Below are 9,878 nucleotides of genomic sequence, written 5' to 3'. Positions count from 1 at the left end.
CAGTTGGTACATTTAAAAGGCCTAAACTGGAAGAAATATCGGAAAAAGACTTCAGTATCGATATAGGAAGAACATGGTCACAGCTGGAGAAAGAACTTATCACTGAGGACTTTACTTCAGGTTAGTGTGTGAATATTATTGTCATGGTCCATATGTTTTTGTGTTTAAAAATTGTTTTGCAAGTCCATGTATACGAGTAGAATGATAAACTTTTGAAAATATTCCTAGGAACACCAACAAAAAATCCCTACAAGTGTAAGACTTCCTATTCCACCGTGGCACCGTGGATGGGGGAAGATGTCAAAAGGAGGACATTCTCCCAAAGACTGAGGTGAGGAAAGGAATCAAAAAGAGAGCAGAGGGTGTCAAACTATCATCAAGGCAGGTGGATGAGGACATGATATTGGCTCTTATAGAGTCCAAAAAGGTATGTAATGTAAATCTTTTTGTCTGTTCATTTATATCGTATTTAAACAGAAAGTGGAAAAAATACACAATGTTCAAATTTCCACAGCCTCAAAAGAAAGACCTGCAGGAGGCCTGTCTTGCAATTGGGGTCAGTGATGAGGGATCCATAACTGACCTCATCAACAGACTAAAAGAATCAGTCAACTTCAAAGAGGTTTATTCCAAGCTCCTTCTGAAATTACAAAAAAACGGAGGTGAGATCACAAAATAAGATGAGTCTGGAATTATATAAAATTTGCCAAGCTAATGTTTAATCATTATGTTTTGGCTCAATTACAGGAGGCGTGCTGCATTTTTCATGTCATCATGGTGTTGTGTACTACATCAACTTTTTATTCTGGACCAAATCTGCCAGGGACCATGTTGATGGTCTACTCAGCTTCCATTGCTTCCCAACCTGCTTCATTTTGGATGTGTCTGGCCAGACACATGAATAATCGAAGCAAGCAGCTCTTCTTTCAGCCAAATGATGGCAGACTATGCCAGGGACATGCAATTACAAAGTAAGTTTGCCATTGCCAGAGTTATAAAGTGTGTAAATAAGAATGTCCACTGAAACTGTCTCGCTCACCGTCATTTTCAGCGACATCTGCCTGTATGACAATGCTGTGTAAAGTACCGCCAGAGACAATGTCAATGGACAAGAAAACGTACAGCACAATTAAAGCCAGTGACTACAGCATAACTGAAGAGAACAAGGTGAGTAAAAATAACTCTTAGCCTCCATAATAAATCAGTTACACTAAAATAGTCATTTTAGACATTAATTTAATTCTTATACGTTTCCTTACTAAACATTATTGTATGTGTGTTGTATAAACTAACTGGAACCAATTTATTTTAGACACTGTTAAGAAGTCTTTTAACTGGAGCATGGGATGAGATGTGTAGCCAAAATTGGGAGAGGATTCTCAATCTAAATAAGAGACAAAAAGAGTGTTTGTCCCCTTGACATACTGGAGGAGACATCTTAGATGATGCCATGGCTGACAGATCATGTGAGTTTGAGAGTTTTATTTGTCATGCAAAAACTTTACAAAGCTAATTACTATGATTACTTTGGCTTTGGGACTTCGATCATGTTTATATCATTTAAAAATGTAACATATCCATTTTATATAATGTTGCATTGTTTTTTCTCTTTAGGCTGTCAATTTCAGGGTTGCAAAATAGTGAGGGACTGCTCTAAGGTGTAAGACATTGTTTTTGTACTGCATTAGAGGACACTTATAAAAAAATGTTTACTTTATGCACTTTATACACTTACACAACATATTTTTGTAGCGACAACTTTTAATTTTTTTGTTCACTGCGCAGTCTGCCAGTTTAGGGCATTTTGACTTCATCCTCTGGAGTCGAGACTGGGCAGCACATGGCAGTGTGCAGGAAAACACTCTGAATCCAAATTCAAAAAAACTTTATTTGTCCCCGGGGGGCAATTAAAGGCACATTGAGCAGCAAGTAACAACAATATAGAAATTCAGTCAACCACTGCACATAGACAATAAGGCTAATGTTCAAAGTGCTAAAATACTATATATAGAAAGTAGCACTACTACCAAACAATAAAAAAGGGGAAGAAATAAGGGAAAAAAGAGAGAGAGAGAGAGAGAGAGAAAGGGAGAGAGAAGGAGAGAAAGAGAGAGAGAAAGGTGAGGAAGAGAGAAAGGGAGAGGGAGAAAAAGAGAGAGGGAGATATAAAATAGTAATTGCTGAAGTATAAAAACACTAAAAATTTTCTGAGTACTGGAGACTAGCATCATGGGTGCAACTTGGCATAATGTAAAGTGCATTACCGATAGCAAGTGCAAATAAGCATGAGATAGATTTACATGTGCAAAAGGCCTTCAAACATAAAAAGCAGTAAGAAATGCTTCATGTTTTTTTTTTAATTGAGGAGCAGCACAGCTTTGGGCACAAAAGTGGTCTTTCTCCTCTGAGTTCTGCAGGCGGGGCAACAAAGCCGGCGGCCTGATGGCAGCCATTCAAACTTAAAGCACATGCAGGTTGTTTTATTTTCATGCCTGAAAGATAAATCATATTAGATGTCCATTATAGTAAAATTTCTAAATGAAACTTCTATCAACATTTTTTCTGTGCCAACAGATTGCAGATAAAATCTTTGTACCAAGGCTTGTGGGACACAGTACTGCTGAAACAGACAATCACTTCATTCTGTGGGTAGGTAAAAACAAATCACACTGGCCATATGCTGAATGTTATATATAACTGAAAATAATTCATGGTTTTTAAATATTATAGGCCAATAGATGTTAAAGCTAGAAATGTAGCCTCCCATTATACTTCATTTATCATTTGTCAGTGTCATAACTGTGACATCAAAACTGTGGCATCTGGAAATTGCACCCAAGGATAAACCAGACTTGTGCAAGTCCACAATTCTCTTCCTGATATCTTGGCTGATTTTTTTTGATTTTCCCATGATGTTACACAAAGAAGCAGTGTGTTTCAGGTGTGCCTTAAAATACATCCACAGGTGTGCCTCTGATTTACTCAAATGTTGTCAATAAACCTATCAGAGGCTTCCAAAGACATGACATCATCATCTGGGCTTTCCCAAATCGTTTAAAGGCATAGTAATCTTAGTGTATGTAAACTTCTGACTCTCAAGAATATAATAAAAAAATTGTCTAAAAAATGATCTCTCTCATTATTCTGGCATTTTGCAAATAGAAATAATTTTGGTAATCCTAATTGACCAAAAACAGGAAAAGTTTAATCTGATTTAATGTTAGATGTGAGAAAAAAAAGTTTATGTGCCTTTTTATATAGTGTATGTAAACTTCTGGTTTCAACTGTATGTTGACATGTAAAAGGATGATAATCTTTGTACAATGATACACCAAGCCGTTGTTTCAGCTTGCAACAAGTGTAAAAAAGGAAGACTATTCAAAAAAGAAAGGGGGAAAAAATTAACCTGTGGATACGTAAGATGAAGAAATCTGTTGTATAATGACTCTGTGGTTTCTTTAATTCCAGAGGTAGCAATTAGGAAAACATATCATAATTTGGGGGAAAAAAGATAAAGTAATGTTTTTTTTTTGTAGGTAAAGTAACAGTTACACAGTGTTATTCTTTGTTTGTTTGAGTATAAAATTGAAACCAATAGTATTTCCACTATGTGCCTTTATTTCCTCTAGGTTCTAGACTTTCCAAGCAAGGAAATTCGAGTGTATGACCCCCTCAACATTTAACCGACAATGACAAATGATGACATGACACTTCTAAGGTAAATCAAAGGTTTACTTGTGTTCTGCCCCACATTCTGTGTGCCATTTAGAGACACCTAGTGGTGTAAAAATGTACAGTACTTAAGTTCTTGTTTGCCACAGGCAGATCAGTTAAGTTTCACTTTCTGTTGAGAGCACATGCAGCGGTTGCCTACCTCCTTTTTTGACCTTTTCTCATGTGAAGATCAAAGTCTGTAAGTACTTTTGTGTACATTATGTAACTTCACTGTTTTGAAGATTTTGGTTAATCTTTGTTTTAAGTTTTTTACGTACATTTGTTATAGATGCTAACTGCATTCACCATTTAAAAACAGTGTTAAGATTAGCTTAGATGCTAACCAGGCCTGTATGCCTGTTAGTTAATGTTGTTTATTTTCTTAGGTGACAGCTACCTGCTAAATTGAGTTATTTTATCATGTAAATGTACATGAACAATTTGTAATATCTTATGTCATGTTTTTCACAGTTTTACAAAAACTGAGGAAGAATCCATCCTAAAGCTCTTAACTCAGCTCTGGTTTCATGGGTCTTTATTCTATGGATAAGATGTTCGCTATCTGCTAAGCTGTCCAGTTAAGCAAGAGCAGAATAACTTGATCAGTTCAAAACAAACTAATCACAGAAATGATTTTATATCACTTACAAGTTAATCTCTATGTATTATGCAGTGATGTTTTCAGGAAAGCTGGTGGACTGAAAGGATTGAAAGTCATGTATCCAATGCAGTAGAGACAGAGGGATAATGACAACTGTGGCATTTTTGTGTGCATAGTAAGAGGACTTAAAGGCCTTTAATATGAATTATTTTCTACAAATACAAGCATCCAAAAACATTAATAGTAAACAAAAGATTCGCATTTTAGTTACTTTGATAACTTAAATACTTTGTGTATAATTAACAAATTATTTCATTTTTAGAACAATAGGCAGCTGAGAATGAGGTCAAGAACAGATATATCAACAACGAGGATCTCACATTGAGCCAGTGTAAGATCCTAAGGAGACACCATACTTCTCAGATGATACAGGGCCTCAATGTTGAGGTCAGCCACCTTAAACCGTTTGACTAAAATATTTGTACTCATGAAGAATATTGACTTAGTAATGCATTATTTTTCTGTATTCAAGGATTTCCCACTCACCAAAGAAGAAGCTGAAAAACTGGATGAGGAGGAAGCTATAATTCAGCTTCAGGAACAAAAAAAAAAAAAACAGATTCCAATTGCCATTGCTTGGCATGGAGAAAAAAAGTCTGTGCCTTTCAAAGGGTACGAGGCACAGAAAGGTATTGAAAAAAAATTACAAATGCTACTCTACACAATTGTAATGGCACAGGTATCTCGTTACAAATATATAGCACAATGTAGGTATCATTTGTGTGAGGTTCTCATCACTTTAAAACCAATAAATCGTTGAAATATCTTTTCTCAGAACACTAAACTCCCTGCTGCAGGACCACAGCACAACTCTTCTCTGTGACCAAATAGGACACTCGTGCGTCCCTCTCGTGCGGGCGCGCGCTCACACATACACACGCATACATGCGCTTATGAACCCAGCCAACCGATGTATGGCGAAATATATATTTCAATATGAAGCACAGCAGGTCTATCACAATCAGTTAATAAGTCTGAATTTAATAGATTTTTTTTGAGACCCCAACTCACCAGTAGATGTGCTAGCAGCTGCCTCGCCAGAATTAGCTCGGGATGTCTCTGCTCCATCTTCATCACTGTTTTAGTTTAGTCTTTTAGATGTGAATCCAAAGTTTCCAAGCAAAGAACTTTGCTTTCTCTTTTACATATTTTGCTGAATTTAAGCACACTGAGTCCACAATTTCAGGAGAGTAACCAAAGCGGTAAGAAATACACAAGCTGTATGGCAGGGTTACGCGAGGTCATTGTTGCAGAGCATTTGAAACAGCGCCCCCCACGTTTGGAAGCTTTATCAGAGACATTATTCTTCCTTATTCTTATATGTGAATAAATTCTTTACAAAGAACTTAATTAAAACAAACATGACGTGCTTTCAAATGGCATTTGTAGTGACAATAGCAAGTGAAAAAATGACATTATAAATACTTCTCAAGAGACCCCCCAAAATTTTGCAGTTGAGGGTTTCAAGGGGTCTCTTGTGTCAATTAAGGGGTCTCAGACCCCCCTAAGCCCCCCGTATTTTGCACAGTGGTTACAGGTAATGTGAATAATCTACAACAGTTGTACAGGTGGACTTTGGCGGCTTCAATAGCATATTTCCAAAACCTATCTGTGCTGTGTTCTATTTTCATTTATCTAAACTACTACAGCATATTGTACATTTTTACTCACCGGTACTTTGATCAGCAGAGACACATAACCCACACGGACCATACCTGTATAACAAAGCGTTCTTAATCGTTATTGTGGGTCTGCATGCTAAGTGTCTAATAAAAAAACCATTACAGTTTAAAAAAGATACTTTTTTGAATATCCACATTATTTTCTATGGATTGTGGCCTCTAGTCAGAGGATGTGTTGAAGATGCTTGATGTTAAGATAAACCAAGTTCAGCTACTGTTATGGATTTAAACTTTTGCTCAAATAAATAGACTTTTTCCTGATCTAACAGGGCAGAAAGTGAAAAAAAAAGAACAGCACAGAGAGATGCAAACATCAGGAGCAGCTCCAGTAAAGTTGAATGAGGTAAATTTGTGGTGATTTATGAATATTAATGTTAGATATATGTAATAATAGTTGTTCTCAAAAGTTTTTTGCCACATTTTAAGAGTGTTGTATACAGAAATGTGTATATCCAAAGTTTTTGTGTAATTTTTCAAATGTCTCAACAGCTCAACTTTTATGTCCTTGATGAAATATTTGTTGAGGTTACATTGATGGAGGGAGATAAAGCCATTTTGAATATTGCACTGGTGTGCAAAAGATTCTGGGACATTGTGTCAACCAACAGTATCAGAAGAAAGGCACGCTATCGATGGCTGGAAAGTAAGTAACAATATGTATAGTAACCTCATAACAGTATTGATTCTACATCAATATTATTAGGGCCCGAGCACCGAGTGGTGTGAGGACCTAATTGTAATCGCTAGGCTAGGATTATTAGGGCCCGAGCACCGAGTGGTGTGAGGACCTAATTGTAATCGCTAGGATTATTCAAATTACAATTTGCCGTCATTGCATGGACTTTTGAGGCCCTTAACATTTCTGAATTTGCAGGAAACTTTGCACATACATCCGGTCTCGCGAAAATTTTGATATTTTTTGGGTCTCCAACATGAAAATTCAGAATTGCAAAAATAGCGCCCCCTAAAAGTTTTCAAAGTTAAAGCCCCCTCCTTTGACTTTGTCATAGATTCATCAAATTTTGTGTGCAGGTGCTTCTTGGGGAGATCTACAAAAAAGCCTCTTGGGCCCACACTCTATCTCCAACAGGAAATCCGCCATTTTGAATAAATATGCAAAAAAGGGGCTGTTTTTGGCCTTTTCCAGGGGTCATAACTGAACGAACTTGTCTGAGGGATTTCGTCCGATCGACTTGTACTTCGGCACAGAGCTACATGAGACATGGATGATGAAAAGTTATTCGGGGTTTTCTCATTAGTCGAAAGGTGTAGCCATGGCGAGCCCTCAAATTTGCATAAGATTCTGGTAAACAGGAAGTAGTTTATTACTCAGCCGTGCATTGCCCGATTGGACTCATATTGCTCAGGTATATTGACGGTCATGGCCTGCACCCATTCATATGGTCAGATTTTCTACAGATCAAAGCGCCACCTAGTGGTGACAGGAAATGTCAAGGTTTATGGTGCAAGCTACAGTTAAAAAATGATCCAAGATATCCACTCCAAATTTGTGTCAAGAAGGACTAAAGAAGTGCATTTAGCTTAGTGAAAAATAAAATTGACTTTTCGTCAGAGGGCGTGGCCTCGGCGGGGTGACAAAGTCAAGAGTCGCCATTTTGTCTCATCAAAAATATTTAAACTGTCATAACTCTAGTATACATGATCATATTTGAGACAGATTTCATGTGCCTGATAACAGTCCAGGCCAGAACACATCCATACTTGAAATTTTGAAAAATTGTACAGCGCCACCCTCTGGCAACAGAAAGTCACAACTCCTGAATTTCACGTTGTAGAACCTACATGGTTGGGCAGATCATTGTGAAAATTCACTCAGGCTGTTCCCAAGGAGTTGGCCTTACACATATATAATGGTCAAAGATCTACGTTAAAGGGTGGGGCCATGGCGATTTTTTGTTCGCCATGAAAGAGGAAGTAGATTTTTCAAATGGTTTGACATGTAGAGCAATGAAACTTGCCAAAAAAAAATCTCATTGGATTGCTAAGAAGACTGATATTCATTCTGTAGGTGGGCGTGGCCTATAGGCTCAATGGCGCCCCCTACAAATTTTCTAAAATTTAGCCACTCCAGCTAATTAAACCCGGGCTTATGAATTTCGGTGTGCATATATGTTACCATCAGTCCTACAAAAAAGATATTTGGTCCCATGCCAAAATCTCAACAGCAAGTCCACTAGCCCCATTGGATGAAACAGGAAGTAGAATTCTCAGGGGCTTGTGATATGTGTAGAGCACTAAAACTTGGCAAAAACATTCTCATGAGCATGCTGAGATAATTGATGTGATGATTTTAGGTGGGCATGGCCTATTGGCTCAGTGGCGCCCCCTACAACATTTCAAAAGTGCAGCCCCCTCAACTGGTCTGACCTAGGATTTTCGACCAATTGTGGGCAGATGCGTCATGTCAGGACACACAGAAAGTCCTCTTGGACTGATATCGTAAGTCCAGCAAGAAGTCGGCCATTTTGAATTTTTTTGTAAAACGAGGCATATTCTAGGGGTTGTATTTGAACGAACTCGTCCAGGGCGTTCATACAAACTACTTCATCTTTGGTGTAGAGCAAGAAGAGATGTCTTAGGTCAAAAGTTATTCGGGGTTTTCTCATTAGTCCAAAGGCATGGCCATGGCAGCCCCTTGAATTGAAGTGATTCATTATGTGATAAAAGTGGCTGGTGCTCACTAAAAAATTTCCATGTATTACAAGATTGGCCAAATCCTGCTGAAATTAGCCCAGGCCCATCCCTCAAGGCTATTATTACTCAGATTTGAAGGTCAAGAGTCCATACCTAAAATGGTGTGGTGGTGACAATTTTTCTTTCGCCATGTAACATGAAGTAGAATCATCTAAGGCTTACAAAACTTGTAAAGCCATGAAACTTGGCAGGAAAATACTCAGTAGCAACATGAGATCATTGATAATATAATTTTTGGTGGGCATGGCTTTTATGCTCAGTGGCGCCCCCTACAATATTTTGAAAATTCAGCCCCTGCAGCAGGTTTAACCTAGGATTTTGAAAATTCTTGAGCTTATACGTAATTTTAAGTTCTACAAAAAAGCCTTTTGGACCCATGCCATAAAACAAACAGGAAGTCTGCCATTTTGATTTTTGTGGTCAAAATTCAGCAAATTGCAGACTTCACAGTTCTCAAAATTCCTCATGAGGAATTCATCCAAACACATTCATGTTAAGGATATTGTAAGAAGACATGTCATAGTTAAAAACAAACAAAAAAAAAAATTATTGTCGTGAAACCTGGCACCAAAGTTCACAGTTGGAAGCTGAGATGACTGCCCTTTGTGTTTTGGGTGGGCATGGAATTTTGGCTCATTTGCGCCCCCAACAATATCTGTGCATATCTGTGCAGTGCATATTACCCAGGTGTTTGAAAATACTTAAGCATATCTGTCATCTCAGGACCTTTCAAGAAGCCTCTTGGACCCAAATTATAAAACAAAAAAAAGTCTATTTTTGTCATTTTCCATGTTGAAATGTTTAAAACTCGGTCCTCTCTTAATGGATCCAAAATTAAGGCTATGCTTCCATCTTTTGATGATACACAGTATTGCAACACAGTTAAGAACAGGGTCCAAACAGCAAACAACACATTACAAAGTTTATATCTATCTATTTATCCATGAATATAAGCTAAATCAACAAATTAAGATGAGATTTAAAAAAACTGAAGAAAATAATGAAACAAACTTGTGCACATCTGTTTCTCTATATTTTATGCATCTATATCTGTTTATTTCACACATCTATTGCCATTACAAAATATTAAAGGTCATGAAAAGAGT

The sequence above is a fragment of the Cheilinus undulatus genome, linkage group 10 (genome assembly GCF_018320785.1).
Source record: "Cheilinus undulatus linkage group 10, ASM1832078v1, whole genome shotgun sequence".
In the NCBI taxonomy this organism is placed as follows: Eukaryota; Metazoa; Chordata; class Actinopteri; order Labriformes; family Labridae; genus Cheilinus; species Cheilinus undulatus.
Note: the sequence above shows the minus strand (reverse complement) of the source record.